This window comes from Dromaius novaehollandiae, unplaced genomic scaffold, assembly GCF_036370855.1.
Source record: "Dromaius novaehollandiae isolate bDroNov1 unplaced genomic scaffold, bDroNov1.hap1 HAP1_SCAFFOLD_27, whole genome shotgun sequence".
Taxonomy (NCBI): domain Eukaryota; kingdom Metazoa; phylum Chordata; class Aves; order Casuariiformes; family Dromaiidae; genus Dromaius; species Dromaius novaehollandiae.
In genome coordinates, this window is record NW_026991415.1 from 6,785,762 (window position 1) to 6,805,226 (window position 19,465).

A 19,465-nucleotide genomic window follows, 5' to 3' on the forward strand; every position below is an offset into this window, starting at 1 on the left:
CTTGACATGTTTTTGACAGATAGATAGGAAAGGCTGCTCAGGCACACAGTGAAGGAGTTGGTTGAAGAGGCAATTAGACTGCTGAAAGATGATGCAAGCTTCAGACTCCCTGAAGCTTAAAGCAGCAACTGGAGAGTTGAGAGGTATCTGAATGATAAAGAGCAAGGGGAGGAGGAAGACTGGAAAACTATGGAAAGTGCATATGCCCAGAGATTCTGACACAAAGCTGACTTTAGAAATGATCAATTTAATCAGGGCACGTAGAAATAGGTGAAACATTAGTGAGGTTAAAACCACAACATAACAGGCAGAGCAGTGGTAACGCAAGTAAAGGGCAGATCAGCATTTCTTCTCCTGAGATTCATTCCCTTCCTCAAAATTTCCATTATGTCATCATGGCAAAGCACTGACATTTAATTAAAATTATCCAGTCCTTTCAGCTGGTAAAAATGGTCTCATATGTTTTTATTTTTATGTTGAGAACAGTTCTTCCCCTTTCCAGGCAGAGCTCAGGTGTCCAACCACAAGCACCCAGTGGCACCTGGAGAGGCCCTGGTGTTTCTGAGGCACCTGCCTGGCCCTGGCAGCTCTCACAGGGGACCTGCGGGAGACTGGAGGCCCTTGGAGCTGCAGAGGGAGGCTGGGCAGAGGGGACCAGGGTACCTGCAATGGCATCACATGTCCATGACCCTGTGACTGCATCCCAGCCCAGCTCTGAAAATCAAATTCAGTATTTCAGACAAAAAGATAATACATCATTGACCCAAAGACCACTATACTAAAACAGAACAAATCAGGAAAGACAATAACAACACATCGAAATGAATAGCTGGAAAGTATAACAAAGTGTTTCTTTGCTTTAAATCTTTTTCTTTATTTCTTTCTTGCTTCATTTTTAATGTCATTTTCTAAACATTTCTGTTTAATCAGGCCTGCACCATTAAACAAGATAGGTCTCACACAAAGCCAACTGCTCAGAAAACCACCCCCTGCCCACGGCTGTCCATGCCGCTCCTCACTCTTTGCGCAGAAGACGTTGCACTCTGAGGTGTCCGGCCCTCCTGGCTGATCAGCAAAGCAGGGTGCCCAGCTTCAAGGAAATGCTCTGTTTTTGGGTGGCCATATTTGCACAAATCTCAACATAGCCATGTTAAAGCAAGGTTTTAAAGGAGTCTCTAAAACATCTTCAAAGCAATAATTGACAAAGAATCCTCATTTTCAAAACTTCACACAGTTTTCACCATTGCCAAATAGTTTTTCTTTCTTATTCATTGGCAGCACCATGTTCAAGCACTACAGGAATTGGTGTGTCTGTGTGAGCGTACACACACACATATATATATATTTATATGTATATATATACACATTATTTAAATAGATATGTTTCAGATCTCTTCTTCTGCTTCCCTCTCCTGTCTGCTACCTCTGCCTTGTCTCTCTTTACAGAGCTCTCCAGGGAATGGTTCACTGAATCACAGCCCTTGGGGTGGACAAGACCTCTGGATGTCATCTAGTCCCATACCCCCTGGTCTTTGCAGAGGGAACTAGATGAGGTTGCCCAGGGGCTCCCCCCAGTTATGCATTGTCCACAGAGGTGCTGAGAGTGTGCTCCAGCCACTGTGCAGGCCATTAATAAAGAGGTTAAACAGTCCTGCCCCACATGTCGATCACTGAGCGATGCTGCTAGTAACTGGCTGCCGCTTGGAACGTGTACCACTGAGCACAGCATTTCAGCCTGATGGTCCAGCCAATCTTCCACCTTCCCTATGGTCCATTGATCCAGGGCAGATCTCAGCAATTTGGCTATGAGGAGACTACGAGGGACTGCATCAAAGGCCTTGATAAAGTGAAGGTTCACAAAATCCTCTGCTTTCCCCTTGGGCACAAAGCCATTCATCTGATGGTAGGAGGCAATCAGGTTGGTCAGGCATGGTTTCCATTTCCCCTCGGTCAGCTCATGCTGCCTCTTCCAACCCTTCCCCTTCATGTGCTTGGAGATGGTTTCCAGGAGGATTTGCTCCATCACCTTGCCAGGGACTGAGAGGAAGAGGACCAGCCTGCTGTTCCCCAGATCCTCCCTCTTGCCCTTCTGAAAAATGGGTGTGTTCTGCCTTTTCCCAGTCATCAGGAACCTTCCTGATCACCCTGACATTTCATAGACAATTGGGAGCAGCATTGCAGTGACTCCAGCCACTTCTCCCTGCACCCTGGGGTGCTTCCCATCTGGTCACCCGGACTTGTGTGTGCCCATTGGGCAAAAGTGCTCCCCAGCTGCAACTTCCTCTGCCATGGGTGAGGCTTTGCTAATACAGATGCTGCCAAAGGACTCAGGGGCCAGGGAGGCCTGGCAGTAGACAATATCCATGAAAGACAAGGTAAAAGAGGCAATGAGCACCTCAGCCTTTCCCCTGTCTTTGTCACTAGGTCCCCTGCCCCACTGAGCAGGGAGACCACATTTTCCTTGGCTGGCTGCCTTCCTTATGCTGCCAACGTCCTTACAGAAGCCCTTCCGGTTGCCCTCTCTTGCTAGCTCCAGCTTCAGCTCCAGCTCCAGCTCCAGCTGAGCTTTGACTTGCCTACCTCCATCCCTTCTGCCACAGCAAATGTCTGTGCCTTCTTCCTGGGTATCCCATTCCCCCTTCAACCCTCTGTGCACTTCCTTCTGCCTTTTCAAGTGGTAAATCACAAAGTCCCTGTTCATCCACGCCAGCCTCAGGCCAGGCCCTGCTGGACTTTCCTGCAGAATAGAGTGTTCCTGTGCTTTGAGGACATTGTCCCTGAAGATCCAAGGGGGCTCCATGGCTCCTCTGCCCTCCCGGGCAGTCACCCCTGGGATCCTGACAAGGATCATCCTGAACAAGATGAAATCCTCTCTCCTGCAGTCCAGGGCAGTGATTCTGTTATTCCTCTTACCTCTCCACCATCTCACAGTCACTGCAGTGACAGCCAGCCTCCACATTCACATCCCCATCCAGGCTGAGCTTCAGGCAAGAAAGAAAGAAAGGGGAAGATGGCACCATCTACTTAGAGGTGCAACTACAGAGGTGAAGAACTCACACTACAGAAAAGCCTGCATTTCTCCCCTCACCACTGAGGGGATTCAGGACTTTTATGTGGCTAATGATGGATGCAAAGAATTTCCGGAGTAATGTAGACATGCCTGAGGCAGTGCTTCCCAGGCTGCCCTTGTAGTCAATGGTAAGAAGGTGTTCACCTGCCTCCTTTTAGATGGTCACATAAAGCAGAAATGACTTGTGTCCCAGAAACATTTGCTCTGTGCTTGAAATGGGGCCTGAGATCACAGGCTTTTAGGATAATTCAGGTTGAAGAGTGTTGGAAACTTGCACGGGAGGAGCCGACGGAGGGAAGACCCAGACGCTCAATATGAGTGATCAGTGTACTTCAACTTTATTAGGTGTGGTCTTTCTTTATATAGTATAGGACTAATCAGGCTCATACATATTGCAAAAGCTGAGCTCCTTATTGGTAACAGCAATTTGGTTTACCCAGCAACTTCTGCATTACATCACCCGCAAGTTCCCAGGACTAATCATTGATAACACCTTGGAGCCAAGGACAATGTGTCCTTGGCTCTAGCTGTTTTTACTCTCATACGGGACTTGGCTCACATCAACTGTGTGCGATATGCACTTAGTTCTGCTTCCTTTAGCTGTTCAATCTTCACATGACCTCTGCCCTCAAGCCAGTCCTCCACAATTCCCCCGTTTTTATTTTGTGCGAGAAAGACCTTTTCAGTTAATTGTTCAAGCTTTTGTGTTAAGCAGCCAAAAATCACTCTTACAGCAATTAAAATTAATACAATTATGAATAGAATACGTAGCCCTTCTTTGATCAAGCCCAAAATCCAGGTACTCACATTACCAAACATCTTTCTAAACAGATCATCAAACCAATTGTACTGTACGGTGATTCTCTGGGTGTGGTCCTTTAGCCATTTCAATTGCTCATGGATTGACTGTCCATGATCAGAAAGATTAAAACAACACATTCCTTCAAAATCCTCACACCCATGTCCCTGTGCCAAAAGCAGAAAGTCTATAGCTGCTCTATTTTGCAAGACTGCATGTCTCAGGCTATCCATATCCTGTGACATTTCAGAGAGAATTTGTGTAGTAACATTTGATTGCCTAACAGCCCAACAAGCAAGTTTATTTAAATTAGACATGGCATGCGCAACTGCAACGTTAGGAGCTAAAGCTGCGGCGAAAAACCTTTCCGCAGGCCCCCATAATTCTACATCATCAACACAATCTGAACCTAATTTTTTCAATTCACGCTTGCCTCGACGATTCTCACTTCTTCTATGTTTGATTGCTGCAGTCAGATTTGACCAACGCTGATCATGTAAGTCAGGGGCGAAGAGTGTCCTAATGAGTTCGGCCAGGGTTGAAATTTTTTTTTTCTTGAATAGTTCGTTTTGGTTGTAACGGTGGTGCTATCCATTCTAGTACAATGGGTTCCGCCAACCCTCTTTTTTCCCCCGTTTTTATTTTGTGTTGTGTAATGGCTCCCATTAGGTATTGTGGGCCACATAAAATAGTAAGATCAAGTGGCTGATTTTCCAGGCGTCGATGCGTAGCACGCGTAGTGATTAGCGATGCAATTTCCTGGAGTACCCGTTGCTGTTCCTCTGTGAGCGTGACGGCAGCCGCTGGGTCTGTTCCCTTCAGCAAGGGGCGTAGCAGATTTAAAAGTTCATTAGGAATGCCGACAACCGGACGGATCCATTGGAGGTCTCCTAATAGTTTTTGAGCATCATTGAGTGTTCTTATGTCAGTCCTGATTGTCAATTTCTGTGGTCTGATGGTGGCATTCGAAATATGCCAACCTAGATACTGCCAGGGGCTGGATTCCTGTACCTTTTCCGGGGCCATCACAAGTTCCTTTTTCTTTAATTGTGTGATTAGATCAAATTTTTGTTCAGGAGAAAAAGGGTTTTTTTGTGCCAACAATATGTCGTCCATGTAGTGATAGATCATGGTCTCTGGCCACTGTTGACGTAACGGTTGAAGTGCCGCATCGACATAGAGTTGACAGAGGGTTGGTGAGTTTCGCATACCCTGCGGTAGTACTGTCCATTCAAATCTTTGGTCTGGCCCCTCTCTATTGATAGCAGGGAGTGTAAATGCAAATCGCTGTTTATCATCTTCATGGAGGGCTATGGTAAAGAAACAGTCCTTTAAATCTACAATTAGCAGGTGCCAGCCTTCTGGGATCATTGCTGGGCTGGGTAACCCCGGTTGTAAAGCACCCATGTCATGCATCTGTCTGTTTACAGCACGTAGATCGTGTAAAAGTCTGTATTTGCCAGATTTTTTCTTGATCACAAATATTGGGGTATTCCAAGGGCTGGTAGATAGTCTTAGATGACCTTGTTTGTACTGTTCCTTTACTAGTTCATGTGCTTGAATGAGACTTTCCCGTTTAAGCGGCCATTGCTCTACCCACACAGGCTGATCAGTCCTCCAGCTGAGTGGGATTGGGAAAGTCCAGGCAATGGCCGGTGCTATAAAGGGTGTTCCGAGGTAAGCACCATACCCATCTGGGCAAGGATATCGTGCCCTATTAATGCTTGCACTCCTTCAGGTAGGGGTAAAATGGAAACGGAGCAATTAACCACCTTGTTCCCTATAGTCCATTGTAGCATCGATGATTTCCGGGCGAGGGTGACCCCGCCTACTCCAGCTACCGTGGAGCTGGTCTCTCGGGTTGGCCAATGCTGGGGCCAAATCTTAGTGCTAATTATTGATACATCCGCTCCAGTGTCCAATAAGGCATTAGTGCGTATAGATTCTTCTTTATACCTTACAGTCACGGTTTGTCGGGGCCTTTGATGCATTCCGACAGTCAGTAATACTACACTTCCAGTGGAACCAAAAGCACCATAGCCTCGTGGTTGCTCTTTCGCTGGTGCCACCCCTTCAGTCAGGTGGGGAAGCGGAATAAGTTGAGCTATTCTCGATCCTTGTGGTATGTGCATAGGTGGAAACATTGCTGAAACCACAATTTGTATTTCCCCGAAATAGTCCTTGTCGATCAATCCTGTCAAAACTTGTAATCCTTTCATTGTAGCGGACGATCTTCCAATCAGTAAGGCACCTATCGGCTCATGATTAATAGTTACTGGTCCATAGACATTCGTCCGGATTCTTGTTGGCTTTGTATCCAATAAGGTGGCGTCTACTGCTGTTGCCAAGTCCAGTCCGAGACTCCCTCTGGTGGCTGGTCGAAGACAAAGGGATTCATGCTGTTCGGAGTGGAGCTGGGCGCCGGCTGAGGTGGTTGTGTTAACTGCGGGGGTTGCTGAGTTGTTGTGGTGAATGCCGCCTTTTGTGTCGTCGCGGGGCGGCTCGTCCCGCTTCTCTGGGCGTTTCCCGAGCCAGCCTTCCAACAAGCCGCTCCATCATGTTTGTTGCTTTTGCAGTTGGGACACCATACTCTACTAGCTTGGCATTCTCTGCGAAGATGACCAACAACGCCGCATCGGTAGCAGTGTGCCGATCGTCGATCGGGGGGGTATTTCCGCCGAGAGTTTGCAAAGGAGCAAGGGCAGCGAATACCTGTCTTTGATTCTGTTGCATATTATCCCGCAACGCCTGTGCTTGCTCTCTCATGCTCTCTCCTAATTGTTTCACCTCCTCTACTAGCATAGCTTGCGGTCCTACAGGTACCTGCGCCATTCTTTCTAGCCCCTCCTCAATAGTCCATGTTCCCGGGAGTGTGGCTAAAATACTACGCGTTGAAGGGTTACTATTCTGTATTGCACATTGTTTCAAGATAGTCCCTTTCAGATAATCTGGTACCCCTGCTGCTTGTATAGCATTGGCTACTCTGTCAATAAATAAGCCGAAAGGCTCTTCCCGGCCCTGCTTTATTTCCATATAAGATGGGATACCCCCTGGCTCCTTTAATTGATCAAGCGCCCGCCTTGCTAGTTTCATTGATTCTTTAGCTTTATCTGGTCCCAGCAGGGCCTGCGCTTCTAAGCGGAAATACGCGCCTATCCCCATCAACTCATCTAATGTTACTCCATACAACGGGTCCCCTGGAGCCCTTATAACAGCTACCGCTTCCTGGCATACTGCGTGCCAATGCGCGTTAAACAGCAGCTGCTGATGCTGTGTTAGTATTAACTTCATTATGCTGCGTATGTCCCCCGGCAACAATATATTTGTCCCCCAAATATAGTCCAACATCTGTCGGGTTGGTTCCCCCTTTATTCCCGATTTTTTTTTTCTTTCTTTTTCTTTTCTTTTTTTTTTTTTCTTTTTCAAACTGCTTTTATTAGTGGTTTCTGACCATTAATATCATAGAGAAAAACTTATTTCACATTGATAGCCTGAGATGGGTGTCCTCAGATAATTGTGGCCAAAGGAAGAGGAGAAGGAGAGGAGGAGAAAAAGGGGGGGGGGGAGAGAGGGGGGGAGAGGGGGGGGGAGAGAGAGGGGGGGGAGAGAGAGAGAGGGGGGAGAGAGAGAGGGGGGGAGAGGGGGGGGAGGGGGTGGGGAGAGGGGGGGAGAGAGGGGGGGAGGGGGGGGAGAGGGGGGGAGGGAGAGGAGGGGAGGGAGAGGGGGAGGTGGGGGAGGGAGGGGGGGGGGAGGCGCTGAGGGAGGAGGGGGGATCTGCCGCATGGTCAATGTTGCTCCTTTTGGCAGGCCTGTGTTCCCAGACCCTCCCTGGGCAATAGTAAAGGTTCGAGGGGGGTGATGGGTATGGGGACACAGGGGACACCTCTGCATGCGGGGGTTCCTTGAACCCATCGGGGCTTCCCAAACGCTCCGCGGCGGCGACAGCTACTTTCTTTTTTTGTTTGTTTGTTTTGTTTTGTGTTTTTTTATTTTTTTTCCTTTTTTTCTTTTTTTTCTTTTTTTTTCCTTTTTTTTCCTTTTTTTTTCTTTTCTTTTTTTTTTCTTTTCTTTTTTTTTTTTTTTTTATTTGAGGTGCGAGAGCATTAGTAACTGCCCTCCACGGCTTCATCAGCTTTTTTGCTGTCTTGTTGTCACTTATTACTTCATCAAACAACTTGTCCCCAAATTTTTTCCATTCAGTTTGTTCGAACATGGTATCTGGGTTAACAAAACACCCCTTAGCCACTCCGTAAGCTAATAGCCCTGGGAGTTCCTTATGACATTCTATTCCTTGAGTACCTCGCTTTTCTAAAAAGCATCTTAATAAATAATAAGCCGCTTGTCGCTCCGTGGTTACTCACTTACCGTTGCAACCTTTGCAAGACCTGCGGCGAGACTTTCTGGCAGGACCCCGTCTCGTCCTGGGCACGGACCCCCTTTGTTTGTGTCCTCTCCACCTCCTCTGTAACTCTGGCACGTAGACCCCCTTTTGTGTCTCGTCGCCTTTAGCACAGCAGGACCAGCTGTCTCTAGCACTCTGTCGACTCCTGAGTTTTTAATCACCGAGTCCCTGACCGGCAGGGTCCCTGTTCGGGCGCCATTTGTTGGAAACTTGCACGGGAGGAGCCGACGGAGGGAAGACCCAGACGCTCAATATGAGTGATCAGTGTACTTCAACTTTATTAGGTGTGGTCTTTCTTTATATAGCACAGGACTAATCAGGCTCATACATATTGCAAAAGCTGAGCTCCTTATTGGTAACAGCAATTTGGTTTACCCAGCAACTTCTGCATTACATCACCCGCAAGTTCCCAGGACTAATCATTGATAACACCTTGGAGCCAAGGACAATGTGTCCTTGGCTCTAGCTGTTTTTACTCTCATACGGGACTTGGCTCACATCAACTGTGTGCGATATGCACTTAGTTCTGCTTCCTTTATTTGTTCGATCTTCACATGACCTCTGCCCTCAAGCCAGTCCTCCACAACAGACAACAGTGAACGTCAGTTAACTCAAGTTTAGGAAGGCTTTTGACACTTTCTCCCACAGTATACTTGCACACCAGTTAGTATGCAAGTTAGACAGACAGCAGTGTGTCCGGGCAGCAAGGAAGGCCAACTGCCTGAAACAGGCTGAAAGCCTCCGACAGACCTGATGTCTTTGTCCCCTATGGCTGTTGTCTCTGCCACTGAGGCCTGTGAGTAGACACCAGGGCCTCACTGTCCCCTTGTCCCGTAGGAAGCCCAGCAGGTCTCATGCCATTGGCCTGCATTCAACACAGCACACCCCAGCGTGCACAGGGCAACCCAGGAAGAGCCATGGAAAACACATGGGGGAAAGGATCTTGCTTCCCAGGGTCTCAGTGTACATGCTTGGCCATTTGGCTTGAAAAACACACCAAGGGTTAACATGGTATCAGAGCCACCTGCACATTTCCTTTGCCTGCCTGTAATCGGTGATTACAATGTTCTGCTCTCATCAGCCCCCAGTGGGTCTTTGCTGGTAATGGCCCTCAGTGGGGTCTATTAACGCTCTACAAAAGTTTGGGATTTGCTTCTGACTTTGACTTGAACATTTTGCTCAATCTCCTTGCAATAGCTGAGATTCATGGACTCAGCACCAAATACACCTTGGGGCTCATTACAATGCAAAAAGCCACGATGAACCATGTCTCTCTCTATCATTTTCTTCAAGTAATGTATGACTAATTGGTTTCAGCAGTGTAGTGGAATGATAGTGACTTCAGTTAGAACGTAGTGTAAAGGTATTCCTGCTTTTTAAGGTTTTTATGATTAGTATTCTTTTTCAGCTTTCACAATAAGTGACAGCAACATTCTCCAAATGATAGAGATCCAGAGTATCTCCTAAGGAAGTGTGGACATGCAGGAAAAGCAGTGTCCCAGAGGTCAGACACTGTATGGACACCCTTCCTCCCCATCTCCTTAACCCTGTCATTTCCCTCATCAGCCACCTGGGACTTGCATCACTGCTGTTAAAGTCTAACCTTTCTCCACTGAAGTCTGCAAATGAATGTTACAGCTCATATGCCCCAGTTCCCACTTGCTTTCCTCAGAGAACGAGCTGCAAATAGACACAGAAGAATTTTTCTTAATTGCAAGCCAGAAAAAAAAACAAAAAAAAGGCATGCTATAGTTTGGTAAAATTAATTACACTCCTCAACTGTATGCTAAGTCCAAGCTGCCTCCAATGAGGTGCCCTTTCCACAAGGGATAGCCTGGCTAGAAATGTTTTGGAGAGATAGGAAATGCTAGATAGAAACAGAATGAAGGACTTGCCCAGAGGAACAAACTACTGAAAGATGGAGCAAGCTTTAGACTCCCCAAAGCGCAAATCAGCAGTGTGCTATGGGAATGAACAAAGAGTAATGGAAGGAGTTACAGTGTTACAGTGCCCAGACAGTGTGCTGTAAAGGGATGTTAGAAATTGTTAATGTAATCAGGACATGTGGAAAAAGAGGAGAGAGCCATACAGCTCCTGGGGGTCCTGCACCATGCTGGGGGCTGTGCTGCTCTTGGGCATCTTGGACCAGGCTGTGTTTCTCTACAAAAGTCTGGAAAAAACTCTATGCAAGTCCCTGGAGAAGAGGGATTTTCCTGGGCACCTCAGAGCAACCCAGGCAGGACTCAGGCATGTCAAGGGAAACCCATCCCACCCACACCAAACCCACTGCTCTCAATCCTGGGACCTTCCTGGCCCCTTGGACCAGTAGCAGGAGGAGGTGTGGGGGCATGGCCACGTCCCAGATGAGCCTCTGTCAGGCCTCCAGCTCCATGACATGTCACATCTTCAAGTGAGCTCTCTAAAGCAACACTTCCCATGGCCCTGGTGCACTGGCAAGACTTTGGGCAGACACCCAGGAGACAGGGCAGACAAAGGGCAGAGACCTCAGGGTGCACAGCTGGGCTCACAAAGGGGGTGCCACCGGCTGGATAAGCAACCCAAAGAAGTAAACGAGTCCTTCCTTTTGCAGTGACTTGGAAAGCCCCATCTCTCACAGTATTCAAGGGGGATGGAGTCTCCCTTCTGCAAGAGTCACCCCAGGACTCTGCAAAGACTAGGAAGAGCAGGAAGGCTGGTTATAGGGACGTTCTCAAGCTTCAGCAGCTGCAGAGGTGGGAGCTGGTCACCTCACAAACTTCTGAATGAGCCCAAATGCAGGTCCTGAGGCACTGCACCACCTTCCAGGCTCTGCATCAGAGCCTGGACAGCAGCACTGTGGTGTGTGGGCATGTCCTGAGAATACCATGGTCAAAACTGTGGGAGATGCAGGGTGCCAGGGCTGTAAAGCTCCCCAGGAGTGCTTGGGTGGCAGCTGGGTATGTCCAGGGTGCCAGCAGCTTTAGTGACCCCCAGGCAAGAAGCACTGCTTCGAGGGGACACTGAAAAGCCCAAAGTCCAGAAGAGGCCCAGGGAGGAGAAAGGGCTTTCCCTAGGCTCAGGGAAGGCTCAGCCAGAAAGCCCAAAGCTGGGCAAAATGCATGGGAAACGGGAAAGTTCCCTCAGATTTCCTTCTGGGCCTGACACTCCTGATGATGTGTTTTAAGGGCACATTTGCTCTTCTCTGGCGTATCATCTTCATCTTAAGCACCACAGATGGGGAAACCTTGCTGAGGACTCTTAAAAACAAAGAGCCTGCTTTGGTGCCTCAGGGAGGAAGGCTCTGTCCTCTCCCATATTGTCCTACATCCTACTTCTACAAAAAGAGCAACCCACAGCAGAAACCAGTTTTGAAGCTCACCAAAGCACCTCAGCCTGTGGCCACACTTTGTGCTGTTTGATCTCACAGGACTTTGATCCTGGCTTTGAAAAATACCAAAGCTTAAACCAGCCCTGAAACCCCATCTTCCCACACACAGGTGTGCCCAGGGCAGAGACCTGTCAGGGCAGAGGTGCAGAAGTGACTTCTCCAGTGCCCCATTTGAGATATTTCACAGCCTTTGACACCATCTGGAGACATTCCTGAAGGATTTATCAGCACGTTCTGGAAAATAACTGGGGTGAAGGGAGGTGACTGCTTTCCAGGACGTGAGGGGAAATCTCTCTGCTCTCTCCCTGGCTGTGCCATCTCCATGGCAGTGACCTCCTGAGCCCCCTGATGACACGAGCTGAGGTCACAGTGGGATGTGCTGCATCACACAGAGGTCTCCCAGGTGGTGCCACAGGGGTACCCGCACAACCCTGCAAGGCCAGGTCACTGCTGGGCACCGCTCATGTGCTGCCTGCCACTGCCCTTTGGAACCACTCCGGGGCAAGGAGAGGGGATGGGAGCTGCACTGGGGCCCCTCACTGACAGGCAGAGGAACAGGGGCACATCAGAGAGTTTTGTGTAACCAGACGGGAAGAGCGTCCTTCCTCCTCATCTGGAGAGGTGAGCCAAGGGCAAGGGGACAAGCGAGATGCAGGACTGCTAGACCACCACCATCAGCCCAGACCACAGTTCCTTGTTCCCAGTGCTCCTGCAGCTCTCCACCAAGGGTAAGGGCTTTGGGAGCTCCTTCCTGAGGGGTCGCACAGAGACTGTGAACTGCAAAAAGGGCTGTGGATCCTGGTTTGTAGGGGTGGCTGCACAGGGTGGGGGCTGCCACGACAGCCCTGTTGTAGGGTCCCAATGGGGCCAAAGGGGTGAGAGGACACGGCCTGGCCTGGCACCAGCACTGGCCCCGGGGCTGCTCCCCTGTGCCTGGCACGGCCCCCGGGCATAGGGCAGCCAGGAGCCCCGCGGGGCCCCTGCAGCAGAGCCCAGCCCCTGTGGAGCAGCAGCTGGGCCCCAGGGCCCCGCACTACTGAGGCACATGGTGCCGGGCTGCCCCCAGGCCCTGCTGCGCCCCGCGCTGCCGCCTACAACATGGCAACCCACCGTGGGGGAGGGGGGAGGAGGGTAGGGGCTGCCCACCAGGTCACAGAAGGCTGCAGTTTTGCCATGGCATCTCCCCATGTGCTGCCCTCCTATTGGACAGCAAGGGGAGGAGGGCGGGCTGGCCTTGACTGATGGCTCTGTCAGCCAATGGGAGTGCAGCAGGCTGCTGGGGGCCTCGCCAGAGCCCTGCCCCAGGCTCCCTTTTGTCCTGAACAGTGCGTTTCCAGGGCTCGCAGAGAGGCTGTCCCTGCGGGTCCTGCTGGGCCCCAGCCGCTGCGGCTGCTCTGTGCCTCTTGCTGGGCTGCAGCCCTGCGGCCCTGGCAGCAGCCGGGAGGGTGTTTGCAGAGCAGCTCTGTGCTGGGAGCTGCTGGGCTCCTGCAGGGCCTGGGCAGCTGCTGGGCGGCCAGTGCTGCCCTGGCCGGTGCCATTAGCCCTGCTCCCAGGCCGGGCTGCAGAGCTGCTGAATCCCGGCTCTGCTGGTTTCCCCCGCTGAGATGCCCTGGCCGCAGTCCTTCCCCGTGTCTCAGAGTGTCAGGGCCCCAAGCAGGAGAGCGCTTGTTGTCCTGGGGGTGTGGAGGATTTGCTGGGTGTGTTCAGCACTGGGGCAGGAACCAGACTTGGGAGTTGCGGGAAGGCTTCTCCCTCTCCCTGGTCCATGAGGCCCTGCTGTCTCCAGCTCCATGGTCGCTGCTCCCATGCAATCCTCTTGGTAGGAGGTGTTGCCAAGAATTACTTGCAGGCCTTCCTCCAATTCCTAAGTTTGATGGGCTAGATGCTACATAGGCAGAAGCTGATCTTATTTTGGGGGTAGTAACTAGTCCGTAGTGGGTGTTTTGCTGCACTGTGATCATTGTGAGGCCCCAGGGTGAGTCCGGGCGGCCACTCAGGAGCTGGCTGAGCCTTGGGGGAGGCAGGGGCAGCTGCAGGCGGCAATAGCCGCGTCGCTGGGCTGTGGGCAGGGAGGTCACGGCTGTCTGCGAGAGCTGGGCCAGGAGATCCCCAGCATCAGATCAGCTCTTGGTCAGTAGCTGCCAGGCCAGCAGGAGGCCCGTGGCTCGGCTGTTGAGGTGACGGTGAGGACATCTCTTTCTGAGTCACCATTAGGCCAGCAGCAGGCAGAGTGGTGTGGATGCTGACTGGGAGGGTTGTCAGAGTACCTGTTAGACCAGCACTGGCAAATGGCTGGGGAAGTTACCTTGAGAAAACTTGTGACTCTGAAGCCTATAGGTCAGTGACAGGCACCTCCTGGGGGTCCGCGCTTGTGAGGTCACTTCTATCTGAGTAGCTGATAGGCCAGGAGAAGGCCCATGGCTTGGATGTTGGTGGTGAGGTCACTGCTGGGTTTGGTGAGTGTGCTGGGAGGAGGGATTGACACCTGCAGAGCTCTACAGCAGTAGAGAGATGCAACTAATAAATCAAGCAGAAGTAGGCAATAATGTTCCACACCATCTGTCACAAATTTTATTCCACTGCATCATCTTGAATTAGTAGTGCTACATTTAAAATGGGGATGATCTCTGGTAAACATAGATGTGGGATTTGACTTTGTGTTTCTTTCTAATAACTTCTTGCTATGGGTTGATGAGGAGATGAGGAGGTGACTTGGCTCGCAGGGCCCAGGCTGCCCTGGTGGCCAGAGCCAGGGATGCTGGCAGCCTGGTGCCCTCTGTGTGCTGAGGTTCAGGCCTGGAGTTTCCTCAGCTCTTGCCAGGATCTGCAGCCAGATATGCCACACAGACTGTGAAATACATAGAAATATGGAGCTTAGAGTATTTGGAGTACAAAAGGTCGTCTTTCAGAAAGGTTTTCATGGAGGACATTCTTGAAGTTAACACTCCTGGGATCTGTCCAAACACAAGTGTTTTTAGGATAGAGACATAGTAGTTGCCTCTCTCTTCCATTAACAAAGGCTAAGGGGAGATCTACCCAGACACGTAATTGGTGCAGACACTCTTTTCTTCTCATGTGGCAGGACCCTAGAAACTCTTAGCTAATAATGTCTTAGTATCCCCCAATCAGGCATTAATTAACCATCCAATTAACCAACCATCCCTCCAATCCAGTGAAGGATAGCTGGGGGGAGGTAGTCTTGAGCTCTGCCTGCCAAAGGCCACACTGCTTCAGGGCTCTCTGCTGCAACCTGCACATGGCTCAGTCTTGTCCACCAGAGAAGCTGAAAGGCCATCAGCAGGCATGTGGGCTTGGTGGGCTGTAAGGTCACTTGTAGCTGAGCAGCTGATAGGGCAGCACTTGGCTAATGCCAATGGTAATTGTTTGTGAGGTCATTTCTGCCTGAGGACCTGACAGGCCAGCAGCAGCCATCTGGCTTGGATGGTGATTGTGAGGTCATTTATAAGTGAGTAGCTGATAGGCCAGTAACAGCTACCGACTTTGTTGAGGAGTGCGAGATCACTTGCATCTCAGCCTCTGACAGGCCAGCAGCAGTCCCATGGCTGGGATGGGTGTTTGTGAGGTCAATTCTTCTGTTTCCTTTCTGAATACCTCACAGGCCAGTAGCTGGCACGTGGCATGGCAGTGTCCTTCTGAAGTCATTTCTTCTTGATGAGCTGATTGGATAACAGCAGGCACATGGCTTGGATGTTCACTGTGAGGTCACTTCTGCCTGAGTGGCCACCAACAGGCACAAGGCGAGGCTGTTGGTTCTGTGATCGCCCCTGTCCCTGGAGGCAACAGGCCAGCAGCAGGCACGTGGCTGGGATGGTGCCTGGGAGGTCACTTGTGTGGGAGTAAATGACAGGCAGGCATCAGGCTCAGAGCAGGAGGTGGATGTGCTTCTGAGGTCACTTCTGCCAGAGGATCTGATTCGACAGCAGGCACAGAGCCTGCTGACACAAAGCCTGCAGGTGCAGAGCCCTGGCTCTGCTGGCAATGCTTTTCCTAATGCAATCCAGAAAACAATTGGCCACCTTTGCTGCAAGGACACATTGGTGGCACATGCTTCTCCATGTTGTCTTCCAGGATCCCCCAGCTCCTTCTCTGCAATGCTGCTTCCAGCTGGTCGTCACTCAGCATGTCCTGGTGCATCGAGTTGTTCTTGCTGAGGTGCAAGACATTGAGTTTCCCTTTGTGGAACTTGATGAGGTTCCTCTGTGCCCATGTCTCCAGCCTGCCAGCTCCCTCTGAAAGGCAGCGCAAACGTGTGTTGTACCATGCTGGATTTCAGGAGATAATTGTGTCTCAGATGCTTGTAGGCCCTTAGGAGGCAGATGGCTGTGAAGGTGCCTGTGAGGTCACCTCTGCCTCTGCAGGTGATGGGCCAGGAGCAGGCACACGGATGGGAAACTGTCTGTGAGGTCACTTGTGTCTGAGTGCCTGGGGTGTGATTTCTCTGCCTCTGCAGTTTGCACCTCTGAGTAGACGGCGCCATGCTCTCCTTTCTTGCTTTCCTGAAGCTCAGACATGTAGGCTTTGCCATCAGGGGAGCTGAATCCCACCCATGACTGTTAAATACGTGGCCTGTGTTCCTGATGAGGACAGCAGGGAGTGTGTTCTGCTCCTGGCAGGCTCCCCTGCTGCATGAATTCTTCAGCTGGGCTTTGTTGCCCCTTGTTTTAGACAGCCCCCATTGGAGTGTCTGCCCACTGTTGCTTGTACGGGCTTCTCTTACAGCTGCCAGAGAGTCCTGGCCCTTCTCCAAGGTAATTCATCCTGGCATCACTGTTAAATCTCTTGGTTCCTTCATCCTCTTAGCCTCTGGGCGCCGGATCAGCTTGGGCACAGCCTGGGTATTAGCTCACTCATGGACTCTTCTTTGCAAGTGAACCCCCTGTAAGATGAAATCCCAAGTGTGGATCTGAGGCTAAATTGGACAAAGGTGCCCTCTTGGCAGTGAGGTGTGGATAAAAGCAAGTGAGGGTCAGTGCCTTCTAGAGTGGTCCTGGGCTGTCCCAGGAGGCCTTGCACAATTCATCTCACCCACCCATCATCAAACTGCACATTGGAGCCTGCGGGATGACTCCTTCTTGGTAGCACACTATAAAAATCCCCTCTGGCTGGTAATAATCCATCATGGCTGGTAATAATCCATCATGTGCTGCTTTGGGAAGGTTGAGCTGCCAAAGGAAGCCTCCAGATAATGTCCATGGTGTCTCTGGGCTACAGGAGCAGCATGATGGGCTTGGAGGAGACCTAGGTGAGAAGCTGTGCACTGCTCGGTGGCAGGTCCACTCCAGAGGGCTAGTCCTGAGCAGGGTGGCCATGAGCCGTGCCTGCCTGCCTGCAGCCGTGGGCTGGTGGGGTGGCTGCAGCAGATGTGTCCTCACGATCAGCACCCAGATGGGTCTCTGTCACCTGCATCACCCCCTCCCCTCCCCAGGGCAGTCACTTCTGCTGGGTGGGCTCTCTGAGGCACTGGGTGACATCACAAAGCCTGCTGGCCAGCACATCAGCTGAAGGCCAATCAGGCTGCTGCAGTGGCAGTGACCTCACAATCACCACTGCAGCCATGTCCCCTTTTCCCACCTCTCCCCATCCACCTGCCCATATATCATCTCTGATGGGATGAGTGGTGGTGTGATTCCCTTCTTGACTTCAAAATGGCTCCTACAAGCACACAGCCCGTGAGGTTCCTGTACAAGAAGTGACCTCACCAGCAAAGCTGTAGATGTGTCACTCCTATCTTGTTCTCTCCTGCTCTTTATCTGAGTTGTCCATGCTTCTGGGCCCCACATTCAGGATCCCATCCATGTCCCTTTACTGGCACCTCCCTCTCCCCTATGCCTGTGGCATTGCACACACATGGTGGGACAGCTCACATGGCAGGATGAAAGTGGGCTCCTGAGGAAGGCAGGCTGGGGTGGCGAAGAGGTGCAGGTGTGCTCTGTGCAAAGGGGTGGCTGGAGTGCACAGGGCTTTGCCTTGGAGCAGGTGATGAGCCAGTGGAGACCTTGTAGGAAGGACAAGAGGACACAGCAGTCTGGGTGACATTCCGGTAGGTGATTCAGCTAATTTGGGCTCTGCTTGACAGGATCCAACAGGAGACTTCTCTGGTGGGGGCAGAGGGGCCATGAGGCCTCTGTAAAGACAGACTAGACAGAGGAAGAGAGGACAGAGGGGCAGAAGAAGAGAGAGGAGACATGTCAATTTGAATACAGTAGTTTCTCAGAACAAGGTTTTTCCATTCAGAGTGTTGGTAGGAAATTTATCACATTGAATAACTGTATGTTTGTATAAATATATACACTCATGCAGAGGAATTACTGTAGTGTATGCATATGGTGCTGCCAATCAGAAGGAAGGAAATTATTCATTAGAATTGATATATTTGAAATTCTGAAAACAAAGATTTGTTTCAGTTCTTGCACAGAGCTATTCATGACACAGATTTCACCCAATGACGGGAACTTTACATTCAGGCCTTTAGAGATACATACAGAGGCCACTGCTGCCTGAGATGCCCTGTGTAGCTCTGTTCCCATGTGGTGCTGGGAAATGTGACCCAGGAACCATGAGAACCTTTCTGGAGCATTAGCTGGTCACCAGGAGAAGCATCTCCAGACCTCTCAGTGGGACAACTTATTTCTTTCCATTGACTAGAAAGGGAAGTCCAGACAACTGGATTAGCCAGAGACATCTGCACTGCAGGCGTCCGACATTAGATCAGATAATTGCCATCCCTGTTGTCACCTGAAATGGAGTCACACTTCATGACCATACAGGGAATGAAAAGAGAGAGTGGCTAGATGTGTAGGGATTCCTTCAAGATGTCACTGTAACACAGGTACATTGAGATTGGTGCAAATTAGGCCATCGATAACAAGAGCATTTTATTGAAGCTGGTCAGCCTGCTTTCCTCTATCAGCTGTGAGCAGGTGACACCACATGCTACAACTCACTGTGTGCAAAGAGCGAGATATGGCAAGGAAGATTCTGGGCAGGGAGTGGTTTGAGGGGCGCTGGACTTGTGCAAGACACAAAAATAGTATTTTTAATAGTGTAGGCGTTATTATAAAAGATATCTTCAGGAACTGTCAATAGAAATGAAAGAAGAAAGGAATTAAATAAATTCTCTAAAGCAAAAAAAAAGTTTTGTTACATCTTTCACCTTTGAAGCATCTTTGTGATCTTATTGAACTGGGAAAATGATTTTCAGAGCTAGGGTGGGATGCAGTCACAGGGTCATGGACATGTGCTGCCATTGCAGGTGCCCTGGCCCTCTCTGCCCAGCCTCCCTCTGCAGCTCTGAGGGGCTCCTGTCTCCTGCAGGTCCCCTGTGAGAGCTGCCAGGCCCAGACAGGTGCCTCAGAGACACCAGGGCCACTCCAAGTGCCACTGGGTGCTTGTGGTTGGACACCTGAGCTCTGCCTGGAAAGGTGAAGAATTGTTTTCAACATTTAAAAAATATGAACACACTTTCATCAGCTCAAATGATTGACTGATGTTAATGTCAATGTTTCCTATGATGAAATAGCGGAAATCTTCAGGAAAGGTGATGAACTTGGGAGAAGAAATATTGATCAGCCCTTGACCTTCTGTTTCCACTGCTCTGTCTATTAGGCTGTGGATGTAATCTCAGTGATCTCTCACATATTTCCACATGATCTGATTAAACTGGTCATTTCTAAAGTCATCTTTGCATCAGACTCTCTGGACATATGCACTTTCCATCGTTTCCCAGTTTTCCTCCTCCCCTTGCTCTTTATCATTCAGATACCTCTCAACTCTCCAGTTGCTGCTCTGAGCTTCTGGCAGTCTGAA